General features: G+C 34.7%; 3 non-coding genes and 3 pseudogenes across 3 annotated transcripts; all 6 read right to left on the bottom strand.

Annotated features, from left to right (window-relative positions):
- Positions 1–4,874: 4,874 nt before the first annotated feature.
- LOC146994304 (U2 spliceosomal RNA) lies at positions 4,875–5,066 on the bottom strand. The gene has a single exon (XR_015044261.1). It is a non-coding gene; the product is annotated as a U2 spliceosomal RNA (small nuclear RNA).
- On the bottom strand, positions 5,067–5,140 carry LOC146994303 (U2 spliceosomal RNA; annotated as a pseudogene).
- Positions 5,141–11,255: 6,115 nt separating this feature from the next.
- Positions 11,256–11,447, bottom strand: LOC146994302 (U2 spliceosomal RNA). Its single transcript, XR_015044259.1, has one exon. It is a non-coding gene; the product is annotated as a U2 spliceosomal RNA (small nuclear RNA).
- Positions 11,448–11,521, bottom strand: LOC146994301 (U2 spliceosomal RNA; annotated as a pseudogene).
- A 6,112-nt stretch (positions 11,522–17,633) lies between these two features.
- On the bottom strand, positions 17,634–17,825 carry LOC146994300 (U2 spliceosomal RNA). The gene has a single exon (XR_015044258.1). It is a non-coding gene; the product is annotated as a U2 spliceosomal RNA (small nuclear RNA).
- On the bottom strand, positions 17,826–17,899 carry LOC146994299 (U2 spliceosomal RNA; annotated as a pseudogene).
- Between the last annotated feature and the right edge of the window lie 3,921 nt (positions 17,900–21,820).

The following is a 21,820-nucleotide window of genomic DNA, read 5'->3' as shown; positions in this document are numbered from 1 at the left end:
CTTTATTAGCTATTAGCATCTTCTTGTATTAATGAGACGATACATGAACGCGTTTGCGCGCTTATGGACGCAAGATTCGGCAGAACATGGTTTTATGATAGAGATTTGTACCGTTAAAAATAGCATTTAAAGAGAAAGAAAGAGAAAACTTGCAAAGGAGGAAGTGTGTGTGTGATTATGGCAAAGCCTCGAGGGCTATCTGCCTAAGAGGAGGTATGCCTTCGTGGAGGAAGGGAAACTGGCTCGTATAGACGTTACACATGGGGAAAACCACGAAAACGCCCATGCAGCCAGCCCGTTCGCGGGATTCGAACCTCGGACCGAACTACCAGTGTTCAGCGACTTTACCGCTCGGCCGCTGGTGGGCCCTTGCAAAGGAGGAAGAATATAATTGAATATGGCTTACTTTAAAGTGTCACAATTTTATATTATTAACGTCCTATATTATTTCTATTTAATTTTTTTCACTTTTTTTCTGCAATAAAGAATTCAAAACACTGTATGCACAGCGCCAGCGTCTCGCAGTGGGTGGTGCTTAGAAATAAGCTGTAGCTGGAGTTTGATATTATAACCCATTTTTAATGCAGATATTGATTTTGAAAAATCTTAGGTACGGAAACAGGAGAAAATCACTGAAAAAACTTTACTTGATAATGTATAAGTTCTTTTATCGCTAACCTTTTTAGGAACATCTAATGGTATAGATGTAGTGAGTAATAAAAAATACACAGCAACACGGCTCGGATTGCAAGATATGTAATCCCATTCCAGAGAGGTGAAAAGCAGAATTTCCACCTCCAATTTCATGGAGTACACCCCAGTGCTTTTTTTTTAAGTCTTTGACATCCGCCATTCGCAGTGCTTTCTATAATTCAGGTTCCCAGATGATGTCCATGAAGTACTGCAAGAACAGGATTTCTCTTGTTTCTGACGGGCATTCTAAAAAAAAGGCGAGATGAGAACTTTTCGACATCCGTGGCATGTTCCTGAAGTGTTTCTGGGGGATTATGGTGAGACGATTTTAATTGAAGCCTGCTGTACTCTTTTAAACACTTCTGTCGGTTAGAGCTTCAAAGTCTAGTCTCTGGTTTTCTGAACGAGGTTGAAGAATATCCGCAGCGTCTGCTCTTAGAGAAGAGGCGAGACGACAGGCCTTAACTTGTGAATCCCATGCATTCGCATCCGCCACTATAGAAAATTGTGTCTTATATATATATGAGAGGAGCTCTTCTCATCATACTTGGATAGATTCAGAGAGGAACGAGCAGGCATGGGTAATCCATCAGTATTGCTCCCTGGCGTCGCTACGAAATTCTTCAACACGTGAACTTCTTTGGCGCCTGCAGAAAACCTATCATCAATTTGTTGTTCGATTTGCGTTTGGCCGGCAGAAAAATCTTCTTTCTGTTTGTTTTTTTTGACACAAGAAACTCTGTAAACGATTTGTTGTTCACGGATGAAACTCGCTTTTCTATTTGTTCTTTGACAGAAGAAACCTTTGCTTCAATTTGTCCAACTTTACTTTCAACTGAGTCTGTTCTGACTTCCATAGCCTCAGATGTGTTTTCTCTTATGCAGGTAATTTCACTTTTCATTTCCTCTTTAGCAGCCCTTATCTCTGATTTAACGGATTCTTGACAAGATTCCATCTTTCCTTCAACGACTTTCTCCCCTTTAACTGATTCATGATCAGTTTCCATCCTTTTTTTTTTTTTTTTTTTTGTCGCTCTTTCATTTTTGCTTTAACAGCTTCCATCTTTCTTTCCCCAGTTTCATTTTTACTTTAACAGTTCCATCTCTTCTTTAACGGAACTTCTTCAGCTTTCATTTCTTCTTTGAACGCAGCGAACTTTGGCATCAACTGCCTTATTTTTTCACCATTCGTCTTGTCACTGGCATTCAATAACCCTATGACACCAAAAAGTGTTGCTTGCGTACGGGTTCGTAACAGAATGAATGAAAAAAGTGTGATAAAATTTTCACAAAAATTATCCTTATCAAAAGAAATATAACAGAACGTTGGAATTTTCATCAGAGATATTCGTACAAGTGTTCACAATATCACGCAGTATAATCAGTAGTTAGACTTCAAACTACTAAAAATTTTTAATTGATAGAAAATTCCCTCGCCCCCCCCTCCACAAAATGCGCTTCTAAAGAGAAAGCTAAATCTGATATTTCAGTTCACACAGTACTAAAACAAGGCGCAATAACACTAATTCAGCAACTGAACTAAGATGTCTCTCTCCGGTATTTTACAGCTTTCAATCGGTCGCCAAAAATTTCCAGTAATTTCTTTACTTCTCGCAATTTCCGGTAAACAAAGAGGATGGAATTACGGTTACAGCTAACACAGTATTCTATTACGTTTCTGGCATTTCAATTGAAATTAAAGAATTATCCATTTGTTCAGTGTTAGAAGCACGTGCTCCTATATTTTTACTTTTCCGACGTTGCAGCTGTCTGTTAAAATTTACCCCGCGCTCTATAGATGGGGAAACTCAAAAATTTTAATTATAATTCTACTAAAAATATCAAACTAAATACAAAATTCGTAACATGACTGCACGACTGAGTGAAAATATAAGAACAGCAAATGACCGTAATAAAATGTGGATTGTGTGTGCAAAAAATTCAGCATAATAAGTAGGTTAGGGATATTAGAAAAACATGCGAACCAATCATTGTAACTAAAAATGCAGGTATTAATCCTCCATTTACTTTCTGATCATTTGGAATATATTACATTCGAAGTTATTTGAAATTTAGTAATTTGATTTTATTCGTCTTCTTGAAATTCCGACTGACATTTAAACGATTTTAAATTTAGGAGCTACAATTGCTTCTCAGAGCACAGTACGCAGAAGAAGAGGCTTGGAAATAAAAGAAGGTGTACCTGGAACTGAAGATTTCAATTTAGTTTTGTTAAAAATTCAAACTTTGTTCTGCATAATATTTTTCAAATTTAATCTAAAAAAACTAAACTGGTTTATATGCCAGTTTAGTTTTTTTCAGCGTTAACTGTCTGTTAACGCGGTACACGGTCAATAGAAAAGTAATAGAGAGACGTGGGCAAATACAAGACTTTCTACAAAGCCTATTGTGTTCAAAACAAGGAGATTAGGATACATGGAGATGTCGGGTGTGCGGTCGCTCTGTTAGGAAAATGAAGCAGAGGGAAGCAAATAGGCCCTGCCAAGTGAGGGCAAGAATGCCTTGCCTTTAATAGTGAAGAGAGGCAGAAACAAAGAACTTCTCAAATTGCAGTGTGTTTCGTCAAATTTAAGACGAGATTGTGACATGGCTAAAAATTCAAAAATTCTTGTAGCAAAAAAAAATCACTTTATTTTCACTTTATTTTCACACTTTATTTTCCTGCAAACGAATATTTTTATAGATGCAAAAATAAGTGAATGAATTAAATGTTAAATATGTGGATAACATTCAGATAGGCTTCTGAACGTATTTTCCGTGTAAAATACACAAAGAAACATATATAACGGACTGATCATGCTTGTCATTAACATTGGAGTTCAAACCGTAAGTAAAGAACAGACAAAGCAAAACAGAAAAAATTTCCAACGGGAAAGAATATGGTTGAATGTAGTTTATTTTAAAGTGTCAGCGTTTATATTACAAGCATCATATTTTATTTGTATTTAACTTTATTTTATTATTTTCCATACTTCCTGCAGATTTCCTAAATAATTTTTTTTTTAATAAGAAAGTATAAAAAAAGCTAAGGCTCTTAACCAATCAACCTGTTACTAGCTATATAATTTAAATGACTTGATGTTATTGTAAGTATCTCTTTCAAATTTATACGTAAAGAATTACCCTAAACCTGAACTTCTTTAATCGTACCATTACTTAAACAACTTTAGACTTGCCTCTTCAAATTCGAATTTTAAAAATAGTGTTCTTAAACCATTGCGCTACACGTATGTGTATAAATCACTAGCAGATCTTGAGAAACGATGTATATTAAAAAAAGTGACCACTGCTTATCTTTGAAATGATGCATTGCAGTTTTCAAATAGTAAAACATAATGATAGGCGAAAAGCACTAGGAAAAAGAATTATTATGCTTATATATTTAACATTTAAAAATAATACTAAAATAGAAATACGATAATCGGATAAATAATAGAAATACGCACCATCGACATTCAGTAGAAATTCAACTCATCTTATGAGGAATGCAGTGTTTCTCTTAGTAGGCGGGGCTTAGAAATAAGGTGTTGCAAATGTTTGATGCAATGGCCCCTTTTCCCAAAACACAGAGCATACAAATTGAGATTTTTGAACAAAAATTTCCAGCTACAGTGTTAATGAAAACAATGGAAATATTTATATTTTACATTTTATAGAGCTTTCAATGCTAACGTTTTAGTAACATATGAAGGAGAAACGGACGTCAATAAAAGTATCACGTAATACAGCTCTGATTGCACGTGTGAGGAGTATCTCAGTTTATAAATATTTTAAAATTTAATAATGTAAGTAGTTTAGTTCTTTACTAAAAATTAAAAAATAAATTTAATTAGCTTTATTCTTTTCGAATAATACTTTAAAAGTTACTCTGAATAATAGCACTAAATTTCGGAAATGTCTGCGATTTTTCCTACACTTCTGGATAATTAACTATACCTGACACAAGAAACTCAATACCCTTTTATATCTATGCAATAAATTTGCGAAACGCACTAACTTTTCGTATAACGAACGTATTATCGGAAAATGATATTTATGTGTGATACTACGTGATATGATATAATGATATTGTGTGTAGCATATTATAAACATTGCCTTTCTCTTTCCTGCCATGCTGTGAGACTTAGGGAAACAAGCAACGTGCAAATTCTTTTCTTAATTTTAGTAAGGCCGCTCCCGGAGGCTGTGCAATAACGGGCCAACCTTTGGCAAGGGCGGTATAAATACCTAACCGCAAGCCGAGTGTTCAAAAATTAGATTAAAATCAGGACACTCTGTAAGTGTCATATCAGATTTTAATCTGATAAGAACAGATACTACACTTGATCTTAGCCAACAGGCCGAGAAGCGATAAGTGTCATATCAGATTTTAATCTGATAAGAACAGATACTACACTTGATCTTAGCCAACAGGCCGAGAAGCGATAACGTGTAGTGGTTGCAAGAAATACTGCCCATAGTTTCTTCTAACTGTTAACTACTGGTCAAATGTTTTTTCTCTCATCCTAGGGAAGGCCACAAAATTACAATATGTAAACACAATATCAAGTATCACTTCTGTATTGGACTAGAGATATACAGGTTGTTTCGTACTAAATGAAGCAAAAACATATATCGTAGTACAAATTGTTACAATATGTAAACACAATATCAAGTATCATTTCTGTATTGGGCAAGAGATATACAGGTTGTTTCGTACTAAATGAAGCAAAAACAAATATCGTAGTACAAATTCTGTATTCGATTTATTAGGCCCAAAGAGGCTGGAATACATACAGAGTACGTCTGTGGTATCGCTTTGCGAGGAGAGTGAAGCCGGCGTAAACAAATAAGCTCTGCTAAATGACTGCAAAGAAGATGCTTTAGAAAGACACCTTCGAATCAAAATGAGACCAACAAGCAAACGTACTTATCAAGTTTACAGTATGTTTTCGCCATTTTAAGGCGATAAGATTTGAAAAATTCGTGTAGCAAATAAAATTTACAATTCGCTTTTTATTACGTGCGGAAGAAAATTTTTTAAAATGCAGAAGTAAAATATCTGAACTATTACATGTGTGAATAGTATTTGTATAAGTCTACGATAACTTTTTCCAAATCAGATATATATAAAAAACAGATATAAAGTCCACTGAAATTTCCTTCCATATTATGCTGCTCATAATTCAAATTTCACACAGAAACAATAATTATAAAACAAGCCTCCCTCCTAAAGAGAAAGAAAAATGTATATATATTAAAAAAAAATTATCTAGTGTCTATTTCTATTAGCTTGTTATAATTAATATAAAGATATTAAGAACAAATGCAATTTTTTTTAGAATTTATATCAATATGAATATAATAAGAGCCACTGCAATTTTTAGGTGTTGTGGTCAAGAAACAATGTAATTATATCATTTCATAAGTTTCAGTGCAAACCAAGCTAATAGAAATGGAATTCAGATTAAATTCTTTTTATACTTATTTTAATGTTTTTCCGTTTTGAAATTTACTAACCATCGTTTCCTGCATTTATTAAACATCAGATGTTACTTGAGCAACTGAAATTTCACCCAGTGTTAATTAAAGCTCGCGTAATCGATTATTTTCGGAACTTCTTAATGTTTTGTTTATATTTAACATCTGAATCGAGACGCAGTTTTCAGTTCAGGCATAATACTTTATTAGCTATTAGCATCTTCTTGTATTAATGAGACGATACATGAACGCGTTTGCGCGCTTATGGACGCAAGATTCGGCAGAACATGGTTTTATGATAGAGATTTGTACCGTTAAAAATAGCATTTAAAGAGAAAGAAAGAGAAAACTTGCAAAGGAGGAAGTGTGTGTGTGATTATGGCAAAGCCTCGAGGGCTATCTGCCTAAGAGGAGGTATGCCTTCGTGGAGGAAGGGAAACTGGCTCGTATAGACGTTACACATGGGGAAAACCACGAAAACGCCCATGCAGCCAGCCCGTTCGCGGGATTCGAACCTCGGACCGAACTACCAGTGTTCAGCGACTTTACCGCTCGGCCGCTGGTGGGCCCTTGCAAAGGAGGAAGAATATAATTGAATATGGCTTACTTTAAAGTGTCACAATTTTATATTATTAACGTCCTATATTATTTCTATTTAATTTTTTTCACTTTTTTTCTGCAATAAAGAATTCAAAACACTGTATGCACAGCGCCAGCGTCTCGCAGTGGGTGGTGCTTAGAAATAAGCTGTAGCTGGAGTTTGATATTATAACCCATTTTTAATGCAGATATTGATTTTGAAAAATCTTAGGTACGGAAACAGGAGAAAATCACTGAAAAAACTTTACTTGATAATGTATAAGTTCTTTTATCGCTAACCTTTTTAGGAACATCTAATGGTATAGATGTAGTGAGTAATAAAAAATACACAGCAACACGGCTCGGATTGCAAGATATGTAATCCCATTCCAGAGAGGTGAAAAGCAGAATTTCCACCTCCAATTTCATGGAGTACACCCCAGTGCTTTTTTTTTAAGTCTTTGACATCCGCCATTCGCAGTGCTTTCTATAATTCAGGTTCCCAGATGATGTCCATGAAGTACTGCAAGAACAGGATTTCTCTTGTTTCTGACGGGCATTCTAAAAAAAAGGCGAGATGAGAACTTTTCGACATCCGTGGCATGTTCCTGAAGTGTTTCTGGGGGATTATGGTGAGACGATTTTAATTGAAGCCTGCTGTACTCTTTTAAACACTTCTGTCGGTTAGAGCTTCAAAGTCTAGTCTCTGGTTTTCTGAACGAGGTTGAAGAATATCCGCAGCGTCTGCTCTTAGAGAAGAGGCGAGACGACAGGCCTTAACTTGTGAATCCCATGCATTCGCATCCGCCACTATAGAAAATTGTGTCTTATATATATATGAGAGGAGCTCTTCTCATCATACTTGGATAGATTCAGAGAGGAACGAGCAGGCATGGGTAATCCATCAGTATTGCTCCCTGGCGTCGCTACGAAATTCTTCAACACGTGAACTTCTTTGGCGCCTGCAGAAAACCTATCATCAATTTGTTGTTCGATTTGCGTTTGGCCGGCAGAAAAATCTTCTTTCTGTTTGTTTTTTTTTGACACAAGAAACTCTGTAAACGATTTGTTGTTCACGGATGAAACTCGCTTTTCTATTTGTTCTTTGACAGAAGAAACCTCTGCTTCAATTTGTCCAACTTTACTTTCAACTGAGTCTGTTCTGACTTCCATAGCCTCAGATGTGTTTTCTCTTATGCAGGTAATTTCACTTTTCATTTCCTCTTTAGCAGCCCTTATCTCTGATTTAACGGATTCTTGACAAGATTCCATCTTTCCTTCAACGACTTTCTCCCCTTTAACTGATTCATGATCAGTTTCCATCCTTTTTTTTTTTTTTTTTTTTTTTTGTCGCTCTTTCATTTTTGCTTTAACAGCTTCCATCTTTCTTTCCCCAGTTTCATTTTTACTTTAACAGTTCCATCTCTTCTTTAACGGAACTTCTTCAGCTTTCATTTCTTCTTTGAACGCAGCGAACTTTGGCATCAACTGCCTTATTTTTTCACCATTCGTCTTGTCACTGGCATTCAATAACCCTATGACACCAAAAAGTGTTGCTTGCGTACGGGTTCGTAACAGAATGAATGAAAAAAGTGTGATAAAATTTTCACAAAAATTATCCTTATCAAAAGAAATATAACAGAACGTTGGAATTTTCATCAGAGATATTCGTACAAGTGTTCACAATATCACGCAGTATAATCAGTAGTTAGACTTCAAACTACTAAAAATTTTTAATTGATAGAAAATTCCCTCGCCCCCCCCCTCCACAAAATGCGCTTCTAAAGAGAAAGCTAAATCTGATATTTCAGTTCACACAGTACTAAAACAAGGCGCAATAACACTAATTCAGCAACTGAACTAAGATGTCTCTCTCCGGTATTTTACAGCTTTCAATCGGTCGCCAAAAATTTCCAGTAATTTCTTTACTTCTCGCAATTTCCGGTAAACAAAGAGGATGGAATTACGGTTACAGCTAACACAGTATTCTATTACGTTTCTGGCATTTCAATTGAAATTAAAGAATTATCCATTTGTTCAGTGTTAGAAGCACGTGCTCCTATATTTTTACTTTTCCGACGTTGCAGCTGTCTGTTAAAATTTACCCCGCGCTCTATAGATGGGGAAACTCAAAAATTTTAATTATAATTCTACTAAAAATATCAAACTAAATACAAAATTCGTAACATGACTGCACGACTGAGTGAAAATATAAGAACAGCAAATGACCGTAATAAAATGTGGATTGTGTGTGCAAAAAATTCAGCATAATAAGTAGGTTAGGGATATTAGAAAAACATGCGAACCAATCATTGTAACTAAAAATGCAGGTATTAATCCTCCATTTACTTTCTGATCATTTGGAATATATTACATTCGAAGTTATTTGAAATTTAGTAATTTGATTTTATTCGTCTTCTTGAAATTCCGACTGACATTTAAACGATTTTAAATTTAGGAGCTACAATTGCTTCTCAGAGCACAGTACGCAGAAGAAGAGGCTTGGAAATAAAAGAAGGTGTACCTGGAACTGAAGATTTCAATTTAGTTTTGTTAAAAATTCAAACTTTGTTCTGCATAATATTTTTCAAATTTAATCTAAAAAAACTAAACTGGTTTATATGCCAGTTTAGTTTTTTTCAGCGTTAACTGTCTGTTAACGCGGTACACGGTCAATAGAAAAGTAATAGAGAGACGTGGGCAAATACAAGACTTTCTACAAAGCCTATTGTGTTCAAAACAAGGAGATTAGGATACATGGAGATGTCGGGTGTGCGGTCGCTCTGTTAGGAAAATGAAGCAGAGGGAAGCAAATAGGCCCTGCCAAGTGAGGGCAAGAATGCCTTGCCTTTAATAGTGAAGAGAGGCAGAAACAAAGAACTTCTCAAATTGCAGTGTGTTTCGTCAAATTTAAGACGAGATTGTGACATGGCTAAAAATTCAAAAATTCTTGTAGCAAAAAAAAATCACTTTATTTTCACTTTATTTTCACACTTTATTTTCCTGCAAACGAATATTTTTATAGATGCAAAAATAAGTGAATGAATTAAATGTTAAATATGTGGATAACATTCAGATAGGCTTCTGAACGTATTTTCCGTGTAAAATACACAAAGAAACATATATAACGGACTGATCATGCTTGTCATTAACATTGGAGTTCAAACCGTAAGTAAAGAACAGACAAAGCAAAACAGAAAAAATTTCCAACGGGAAAGAATATGGTTGAATGTAGTTTATTTTAAAGTGTCAGCGTTTATATTACAAGCATCATATTTTATTTGTATTTAACTTTATTTTATTATTTTCCATACTTCCTGCAGATTTCCTAAATAATTTTTTTTTTAATAAGAAAGTATAAAAAAAGCTAAGGCTCTTAACCAATCAACCTGTTACTAGCTATATAATTTAAATGACTTGATGTTATTGTAAGTATCTCTTTCAAATTTATACGTAAAGAATTACCCTAAACCTGAACTTCTTTAATCGTACCATTACTTAAACAACTTTAGACTTGCCTCTTCAAATTCGAATTTTAAAAATAGTGTTCTTAAACCATTGCGCTACACGTATGTGTATAAATCACTAGCAGATCTTGAGAAACGATGTATATTAAAAAAAGTGACCACTGCTTATCTTTGAAATGATGCATTGCAGTTTTCAAATAGTAAAACATAATGATAGGCGAAAAGCACTAGGAAAAAGAATTATTATGCTTATATATTTAACATTTAAAAATAATACTAAAATAGAAATACGATAATCGGATAAATAATAGAAATACGCACCATCGACATTCAGTAGAAATTCAACTCATCTTATGAGGAATGCAGTGTTTCTCTTAGTAGGCGGGGCTTAGAAATAAGGTGTTGCAAATGTTTGATGCAATGGCCCCTTTTCCCAAAACACAGAGCATACAAATTGAGATTTTTGAACAAAAATTTCCAGCTACAGTGTTAATGAAAACAATGGAAATATTTATATTTTACATTTTATAGAGCTTTCAATGCTAACGTTTTAGTAACATATGAAGGAGAAACGGACGTCAATAAAAGTATCACGTAATACAGCTCTGATTGCACGTGTGAGGAGTATCTCAGTTTATAAATATTTTAAAATTTAATAATGTAAGTAGTTTAGTTCTTTACTAAAAATTAAAAAATAAATTTAATTAGCTTTATTCTTTTCGAATAATACTTTAAAAGTTACTCTGAATAATAGCACTAAATTTCGGAAATGTCTGCGATTTTTCCTACACTTCTGGATAATTAACTATACCTGACACAAGAAACTCAATACCCTTTTATATCTATGCAATAAATTTGCGAAACGCACTAACTTTTCGTATAACGAACGTATTATCGGAAAATGATATTTATGTGTGATACTACGTGATATGATATAATGATATTGTGTGTAGCATATTATAAACATTGCCTTTCTCTTTCCTGCCATGCTGTGAGACTTAGGGAAACAAGCAACGTGCAAATTCTTTTCTTAATTTTAGTAAGGCCGCTCCCGGAGGCTGTGCAATAACGGGCCAACCTTTGGCAAGGGCGGTATAAATACCTAACCGCAAGCCGAGTGTTCAAAAATTAGATTAAAATCAGGACACTCTGTAAGTGTCATATCAGATTTTAATCTGATAAGAACAGATACTACACTTGATCTTAGCCAACAGGCCGAGAAGCGATAAGTGTCATATCAGATTTTAATCTGATAAGAACAGATACTACACTTGATCTTAGCCAACAGGCCGAGAAGCGATAACGTGTAGTGGTTGCAAGAAATACTGCCCATAGTTTCTTCTAACTGTTAACTACTGGTCAAATGTTTTTTCTCTCATCCTAGGGAAGGCCACAAAATTACAATATGTAAACACAATATCAAGTATCACTTCTGTATTGGACTAGAGATATACAGGTTGTTTCGTACTAAATGAAGCAAAAACATATATCGTAGTACAAATTGTTACAATATGTAAACACAATATCAAGTATCATTTCTGTATTGGGCAAGAGATATACAGGTTGTTTCGTACTAAATGAAGCAAAAACAAATATCGTAGTACAAATTCTGTATTCGATTTATTAGGCCCAAAGAGGCTGGAATACATACAGAGTACGTCTGTGGTATCGCTTTGCGAGGAGAGTGAAGCCGGCGTAAACAAATAAGCTCTGCTAAATGACTGCAAAGAAGATGCTTTAGAAAGACACCTTCGAATCAAAATGAGACCAACAAGCAAACGTACTTATCAAGTTTACAGTATGTTTTCGCCATTTTAAGGCGATAAGATTTGAAAAATTCGTGTAGCAAATAAAATTTACAATTCGCTTTTTATTACGTGCGGAAGAAAATTTTTTAAAATGCAGAAGTAAAATATCTGAACTATTACATGTGTGAATAGTATTTGTATAAGTCTACGATAACTTTTTCCAAATCAGATATATATAAAAAACAGATATAAAGTCCACTGAAATTTCCTTCCATATTATGCTGCTCATAATTCAAATTTCACACAGAAACAATAATTATAAAACAAGCCTCCCTCCTAAAGAGAAAGAAAAATGTATATATATTAAAAAAAAATTATCTAGTGTCTATTTCTATTAGCTTGTTATAATTAATATAAAGATATTAAGAACAAATGCAATTTTTTTTAGAATTTATATCAATATGAATATAATAAGAGCCACTGCAATTTTTAGGTGTTGTGGTCAAGAAACAATGTAATTATATCATTTCATAAGTTTCAGTGCAAACCAAGCTAATAGAAATGGAATTCAGATTAAATTCTTTTTATACTTATTTTAATGTTTTTCCGTTTTGAAATTTACTAACCATCGTTTCCTGCATTTATTAAACATCAGATGTTACTTGAGCAACTGAAATTTCACCCAGTGTTAATTAAAGCTCGCGTAATCGATTATTTTCGGAACTTCTTAATGTTTTGTTTATATTTAACATCTGAATCGAGACGCAGTTTTCAGTTCAGGCATAATACTTTATTAGCTATTAGCATCTTCTTGTATTAATGAGACGATACATGAACGCGTTTGCGCGCTTATGGACGCAAGATTCGGCAGAACATGGTTTTATGATAGAGATTTGTACCGTTAAAAATAGCATTTAAAGAGAAAGAAAGAGAAAACTTGCAAAGGAGGAAGTGTGTGTGTGATTATGGCAAAGCCTCGAGGGCTATCTGCCTAAGAGGAGGTATGCCTTCGTGGAGGAAGGGAAACTGGCTCGTATAGACGTTACACATGGGGAAAACCACGAAAACGCCCATGCAGCCAGCCCGTTCGCGGGATTCGAACCTCGGACCGAACTACCAGTGTTCAGCGACTTTACCGCTCGGCCGCTGGTGGGCCCTTGCAAAGGAGGAAGAATATAATTGAATATGGCTTACTTTAAAGTGTCACAATTTTATATTATTAACGTCCTATATTATTTCTATTTAATTTTTTTCACTTTTTTTCTGCAATAAAGAATTCAAAACACTGTATGCACAGCGCCAGCGTCTCGCAGTGGGTGGTGCTTAGAAATAAGCTGTAGCTGGAGTTTGATATTATAACCCATTTTTAATGCAGATATTGATTTTGAAAAATCTTAGGTACGGAAACAGGAGAAAATCACTGAAAAAACTTTACTTGATAATGTATAAGTTCTTTTATCGCTAACCTTTTTAGGAACATCTAATGGTATAGATGTAGTGAGTAATAAAAAATACACAGCAACACGGCTCGGATTGCAAGATATGTAATCCCATTCCAGAGAGGTGAAAAGCAGAATTTCCACCTCCAATTTCATGGAGTACACCCCAGTGCTTTTTTTTTTAAGTCTTTGACATCCGCCATTCGCAGTGCTTTCTATAATTCAGGTTCCCAGATGATGTCCATGAAGTACTGCAAGAACAGGATTTCTCTTGTTTCTGACGGGCATTCTAAAAAAAAGGCGAGATGAGAACTTTTCGACATCCGTGGCATGTTCCTGAAGTGTTTCTGGGGGATTATGGTGAGACGATTTTAATTGAAGCCTGCTGTACTCTTTTAAACACTTCTGTCGGTTAGAGCTTCAAAGTCTAGTCTCTGGTTTTCTGAACGAGGTTGAAGAATATCCGCAGCGTCTGCTCTTAGAGAAGAGGCGAGACGACAGGCCTTAACTTGTGAATCCCATGCATTCGCATCCGCCACTATAGAAAATTGTGTCTTATATATATATGAGAGGAGCTCTTCTCATCATACTTGGATAGATTCAGAGAGGAACGAGCAGGCATGGGTAATCCATCAGTATTGCTCCCTGGCGTCGCTACGAAATTCTTCAACACGTGAACTTCTTTGGCGCCTGCAGAAAACCTATCATCAATTTGTTGTTCGATTTGCGTTTGGCCGGCAGAAAAATCTTCTTTCTGTTTGTTTTTTTTGACACAAGAAACTCTGTAAACGATTTGTTGTTCACGGATGAAACTCGCTTTTCTATTTGTTCTTTGACAGAAGAAACCTCTGCTTCAATTTGTCCAACTTTACTTTCAACTGAGTCTGTTCTGACTTCCATAGCCTCAGATGTGTTTTCTCTTATGCAGGTAATTTCACTTTTCATTTCCTCTTTAGCAGCCCTTATCTCTGATTTAACGGATTCTTGACAAGATTCCATCTTTCCTTCAACGACTTTCTCCCCTTTAACTGATTCATGATCAGTTTCCATCCTTTTTTTTTTTTTTTTTTTTTGTCGCTCTTTCATTTTTGCTTTAACAGCTTCCATCTTTCTTTCCCCAGTTTCATTTTTACTTTAACAGTTCCATCTCTTCTTTAACGGAACTTCTTCAGCTTTCATTTCTTCTTTGAACGCAGCGAACTTTGGCATCAACTGCCTTATTTTTTCACCATTCGTCTTGTCACTGGCATTCAATAACCCTATGACACCAAAAAGTGTTGCTTGCGTACGGGTTCGTAACAGAATGAATGAAAAAAGTGTGATAAAATTTTCACAAAAATTATCCTTATCAAAAGAAATATAACAGAACGTTGGAATTTTCATCAGAGATATTCGTACAAGTGTTCACAATATCACGCAGTATAATCAGTAGTTAGACTTCAAACTACTAAAAATTTTTAATTGATAGAAAATTCCCTCGCCCCCCCCCTCCACAAAATGCGCTTCTAAAGAGAAAGCTAAATCTGATATTTCAGTTCACACAGTACTAAAACAAGGCGCAATAACACTAATTCAGCAACTGAACTAAGATGTCTCTCTCCGGTATTTTACAGCTTTCAATCGGTCGCCAAAAATTTCCAGTAATTTCTTTACTTCTCGCAATTTCCGGTAAACAAAGAGGATGGAATTACGGTTACAGCTAACACAGTATTCTATTACGTTTCTGGCATTTCAATTGAAATTAAAGAATTATCCATTTGTTCAGTGTTAGAAGCACGTGCTCCTATATTTTTACTTTTCCGACGTTGCAGCTGTCTGTTAAAATTTACCCCGCGCTCTATAGATGGGGAAACTCAAAAATTTTAATTATAATTCTACTAAAAATATCAAACTAAATACAAAATTCGTAACATGACTGCACGACTGAGTGAAAATATAAGAACAGCAAATGACCGTAATAAAATGTGGATTGTGTGTGCAAAAAATTCAGCATAATAAGTAGGTTAGGGATATTAGAAAAACATGCGAACCAATCATTGTAACTAAAAATGCAGGTATTAATCCTCCATTTACTTTCTGATCATTTGGAATATATTACATTCGAAGTTATTTGAAATTTAGTAATTTGATTTTATTCGTCTTCTTGAAATTCCGACTGACATTTAAACGATTTTAAATTTAGGAGCTACAATTGCTTCTCAGAGCACAGTACGCAGAAGAAGAGGCTTGGAAATAAAAGAAGGTGTACCTGGAACTGAAGATTTCAATTTAGTTTTGTTAAAAATTCAAACTTTGTTCTGCATAATATTTTTCAAATTTAATCTAAAAAAACTAAACTGGTTTATATGCCAGTTTAGTTTTTTTCAGCGTTAACTGTCTGTTAACGCGGTACACGGTCAATAGAAAAGTAATAGAGAGACGTGGGCAAATACAAGACTTTCTACAAAGCCTATTGTGTTCAAAACAAGGAGATTAGGATACATGGAGATGTCGGGTGTGCGGTCGCTCTGTTAGGAAAATGAAGCAGAGGGAAGCAAATAGGCCCTGCCAAGTGAGGGCAAGAATGCCTTGCCTTTAATAGTGAAGAGAGGCAGAAACAAAGAACTTCTCAAATTGCAGTGTGTTTCGTCAAATTTAAGACGAGATTGTGACATGGCTAAAAATTCAAAAATTCTTGTAGCAAAAAAAAATCACTTTATTTTCACTTTATTTTCACACTTTATTTTCCTGCAAACGAATATTTTTATAGATGCAAAAATAAGTGAATGAATTAAATGTTAAATATGTGGATAACATTCAGATAGGCTTCTGAACGTATTTTCCGTGTAAAATACACAAAGAAACATATATAACGGACTGATCATGCTTGTCATTAACATTGGAGTTCAAACCGTAAGTAAAGAACAGACAAAGCAAAACAGAAAAAATTTCCAACGGGAAAGAATATGGTTGAATGTAGTTTATTTTAAAGTGTCAGCGTTTATATTACAAGCATCATATTTTATTTGTATTTAACTTTATTTTATTATTTTCCATACTTCCTGCAGATTTCCTAAATAATTTTTTTTTTAATAAGAAAGTATAAAAAAAGCTAAGGCTCTTAACCAATCAACCTGTTACTAGCTATATAATTTAAATGACTTGATGTTATTGTAAGTATCTCTTTCAAATTTATACGTAAAGAATTACCCTAAACCTGAACTTCTTTAATCGTACCATTACTTAAACAACTTTAGACTTGCCTCTTCAAATTCGAATTTTAAAAATAGTGTTCTTAAACCATTGCGCTACACGTATGTGTATAAATCACTAGCAGATCTTGAGAAACGATGTATATTAAAAAAAGTGACCACTGCTTATCTTTGAAATGATGCATTGCAGTTTTCAAATAGTAAAACATAATGATAGGCGAAAAGCACTAGGAAAAAGAATTATTATGCTTATATATTTAACATTTAAAAATAATACTAAAATAGAAATACGATAATCGGATAAATAATAGAAATACGCACCATCGACATTCAGTAGAAATTCAACTCATCTTATGAGGAATGCAGTGTTTCTCTTAGTAGGCGGGGCTTAGAAATAAGGTGTTGCAAATGTTTGATGCAATGGCCCCTTTTCCCAAAACACAGAGCATACAAATTGAGATTTTTGAACAAAAATTTCCAGCTACAGTGTTAATGAAAACAATGGAAATATTTATATTTTACATTTTATAGAGCTTTCAATGCTAACGTTTTAGTAACATATGAAGGAGAAACGGACGTCAATAAAAGTATCACGTAATACAGCTCTGATTGCACGTGTGAGGAGTATCTCAGTTTATAAATATTTTAAAATTTAATAATGTAAGTAGTTTAGTTCTTTACTAAAAATTAAAAAATAAATTTAATTAGCTTTATTCTTTTCGAATAATACTTTAAAAGTTACTCTGAATAATAGCACTAAATTTCGGAAACGTCTGCGATTTTTCCTACACTTCTGGATAATTAACTATGCCTGACACAAGAAACTGAATACCCTTTTATATCTATGCAATAAATTTGCGAAACGCACTAACTTTTCGTATAACGAACGTATTATCGGAAAATGATATTTATGTGTGATACTACGTGATATGATATAATGATATTGTGTGTAGCATATTATAAACATTGCCTTTCTCTTTCCTGCCATGCTGTGAGACTTAGGGAAACAAGCAACGTGCAAATTCTTTTCTTAATTTTAGTAAGGCCGCTCCCGGAGGCTGTGCAATAACGGGCCAACCTTTGGCAAGGGCGGTATAAATACCTAACCGCAAGCCGAGTGTTCAAAAATTAGATTAAAATCAGGACACTCTGTAAGTGTCATATCAGATTTTAATCTGATAAGAACAGATACTACACTTGATCTTAGCCAACAGGCCGAGAAGCGATAAGTGTCATATCAGATTTTAATCTGATAAGAACAGATACTACACTTGATCTTAGCCAACAGGCCGAGAAGCGATAACGTGTAGTGGTTGCAAGAAATACTGCCCATAGTTTCTTCTAACTGTTAACTACTGGTCAAATGTTTTTTCTCTCATCCTAGGGAAGGCCACAAAATTACAATATGTAAACACAATATCAAGTATCACTTCTGTATTGGACTAGAGATATACAGGTTGTTTCGTACTAAATGAAGCAAAAACATATATCGTAGTACAAATTGTTACAATATGTAAACACAATATCAAGTATCATTTCTGTATTGGGCAAGAGATATACAGGTTGTTTCGTACTAAATGAAGCAAAAACAAATATCGTAGTACAAATTCTGTATTCGATTTATTAGGCCCAAAGAGGCTGGAATACATACAGAGTACGTCTGTGGTATCGCTTTGCGAGGAGAGTGAAGCCGGCGTAAACAAATAAGCTCTGCTAAATGACTGCAAAGAAGATGCTTTAGAAAGACACCTTCGAATCAAAATGAGACCAACAAGCAAACGTACTTATCAAGTTTACAGTATGTTTTCGCCATTTTAAGGCGATAAGATTTGAAAAATTCGTGTAGCAAATAAAATTTACAATTCGCTTTTTATTACGTGCGGAAGAAAATTTTTTAAAATGCAGAAGTAAAATATCTGAACTATTACATGTGTGAATAGTATTTGTATAAGTCTACGATAACTTTTTCCAAATCAGATATATATAAAAAACAGATATAAAGTCCACTGAAATTTCCTTCCATATTATGCTGCTCATAATTCAAATTTCACACAGAAACAATAATTATAAAACAAGCCTCCCTCCTAAAGAGAAAGAAAAATGTATATATATTAAAAAAAAATTATCTAGTGTCTATTTCTATTAGCTTGTTATAATTAATATAAAGATATTAAGAAGAAATGCAATTTTTTTTAGAATTTATATCAATATGAATATAATAAGAGCCACTGCAATTTTTAGGTGTTGTGGTCAAGAAACAATGTAATTATATCATTTCATAAGTTTCAGTGCAAACCAAGCTAATAGAAATGGAATTCAGATTAAATTCTTTTTATACTTATTTTAATGTTTTTCCGTTTTGAAATTTACTAACCATCGTTTCCTGCATTTATTAAACATCAGATGTTACTTGAGCAACTGAAATTTCACCCAGTGTTAATTAAAGCTCGCGTAATCGATTATTTTCGGAACTTCTTAATGTTTTGTTTATATTTAACATCTGAATCGAGACGCAGTTTTCAGTTCAGGCATAATACTTTATTAGCTATTAGCATCTTCTTGTATTAATGAGACGATACATGAACGCGTTTGCGCGCTTATGGACGCAAGATTCGGCAGAACATGGTTTTATGATAGAGATTTGTACCGTTAAAAATAGCATTTAAAGAGAAAGAAAGAGAAAACTTGCAAAGGAGGAAGTGTGTGTGTGATTATGGCAAAGCCTCGAGGGCTATCTGCCTAAGAGGAGGTATGCCTTCGTGGAGGAAGGGAAACTGGCTCGTATAGACGTTACACATGGGGAAAACCACGAAAACGCCCATGCAGCCAGCCCGTTCGCGGGATTCGAACCTCGGACCGAACTACCAGTGTTCAGCGACTTTACCGCTCGGCCGCTGGTGGGCCCTTGCAAAGGAGGAAGAATATAATTGAATATGGCTTACTTTAAAGTGTCACAATTTTATATTATTAACGTCCTATATTATTTCTATTTAATTTTTTTCACTTTTTTTCTGCAATAAAGAATTCAAAACACTGTATGCACAGCGCCAGCGTCTCGCAGTGGGTGGTGCTTAGAAATAAGCTGTAGCTGGAGTTTGATATTATAACCCATTTTTAATGCAGATATTGATTTTGAAAAATCTTAGGTACGGAAACAGGAGAAAATCACTGAAAAAACTTTACTTGATAATGTATAAGTTCTTTTATCGCTAACCTTTTTAGGAACATCTAATGGTATAGATGTAGTGAGTAATAAAAAATACACAGCAACACGGCTCGGATTGCAAGATATGTAATCCCATTCCAGAGAGGTGAAAAGCAGAATTTCCACCTCCAATTTCATGGAGTACACCCCAGTGCTTTTTTTTTAAGTCTTTGACATCCGCCATTCGCAGTGCTTTCTATAATTCAGGTTCCCAGATGATGTCCATGAAGTACTGCAAGAACAGGATTTCTCTTGTTTCTGACGGGCATTCTAAAAAAAAGGCGAGATGAGAACTTTTCGACATCCGTGGCATGTTCCTGAAGTGTTTCTGGGGGATTATGGTGAGACGATTTTAATTGAAGCCTGCTGTACTCTTTTAAACACTTCTGTCGGTTAGAGCTTCAAAGTCTAGTCTCTGGTTTTCTGAACGAGGTTGAAGAATATCCGCAGCGTCTGCTCTTAGAGAAGAGGCGAGACGACAGGCCTTAACTTGTGAATCCCATGCATTCGCATCCGCCACTATAGAAAATTGTGTCTTATATATATATGAGAGGAGCTCTTCTCATCATACTTGGATAGATTCAGAGAGGAACGAGCAGGCATGGGTAATCCATCAGTATTGCTCCCTGGCGTCGCTACGAAATTCTTCAACACGTGAACTTCTTTGGCGCCTGCAGAAAACCTATCATCAATTTGTTGTTCGATTTGCGTTTGGCCGGCAGAAAAATCTTCTTTCTGTTTGTTTTTTTGACACAAGAAACTCTGTAAACGATTTGTTGTTCACGGATGAAACTCGCTTTTCTATTTGTTCTTTGACAGAAGAAACCTTTGCTTCAATTTGTCCAACTTTACTTTCAACTGAGTCTGTTCTGACTTCCATAGCCTCAGATGTGTTTTCTCTTATGCAGGTAATTTCACTTTTCATTTCCTCTTTAGCAGCCCTTATCTCTGATTTAACGGATTCTTGACAAGATTCCATCTTTCCTTCAACGACTTTCTCCCCTTTAACTGATTCATGATCAGTTTCCATCCTTTTTTTTTTTTTTTTTTTTTTTGTCGCTCTTTCATTTTTGCTTTAACAGCTTCCATCTTTCTTTCCCCAGTTTCATTTTTACTTTAACAGTTCCATCTCTTCTTTAACGGAACTTCTTCAGCTTTCATTTCTTCTTTGAACGCAGCGAACTTTGGCATCAACTGCCTTATTTTTTCACCATTCGTCTTGTCACTGGCATTCAATAACCCTATGACACCAAAAAGTGTTGCTTGCGTACGGGTTCGTAACAGAATGAATGAAAAAAGTGTGATAAAATTTTCACAAAAATTATCCTTATCAAAAGAAATATAACAGAACGTTGGAATTTTCATCAGAGATATTCGTACAAGTGTTCACAATATCACGCAGTATAATCAGTAGTTAGACTTCAAACTACTAAAAATTTTTAATTGATAGAAAATTCCCTCGCCCCCCCCTCCACAAAATGCGCTTCTAAAGAGAAAGCTAAATCTGATATTTCAGTTCACACAGTACTAAAACAAGGCGCAATAACACTAATTCAGCAACTGAACTAAGATGTCTCTCTCCGGTATTTTACAGCTTTCAATCGGTCGCCAAAAATTTCCAGTAATTTCTTTACTTCTCGCAATTTCCGGTAAACAAAGAGGATGGAATTACGGTTACAGCTAACACAGTATTCTATTACGTTTCTGGCATTTCAATTGAAATTAAAGAATTATCCATTTGTTCAGTGTTAGAAGCACGTGCTCCTATATTTTTACTTTTCCGACGTTGCAGCTGTCTGTTAAAATTTACCCCGCGCTCTATAGATGGGGAAACTCAAAAATTTTAATTATAATTCTACTAAAAATATCAAACTAAATACAAAATTCGTAACATGACTGCACGACTGAGTGAAAATATAAGAACAGCAAATGACCGTAATAAAATGTGGATTGTGTGTGCAAAAAATTCAGCATAATAAGTAGGTTAGGGATATTAGAAAAACATGCGAACCAATCA

Source organism: Stegodyphus dumicola, chromosome 11, assembly GCF_044657685.1.
Source record: "Stegodyphus dumicola isolate Sdum_Otavi_A_Nest chromosome 11, ASM4465768v1".
NCBI lineage: Eukaryota > Metazoa > Arthropoda > Arachnida > Araneae > Eresidae > Stegodyphus > Stegodyphus dumicola.
The sequence above is the reverse complement of the archived record's forward strand: the minus strand, read 5'-3'. Positions and strand labels throughout refer to the sequence as shown.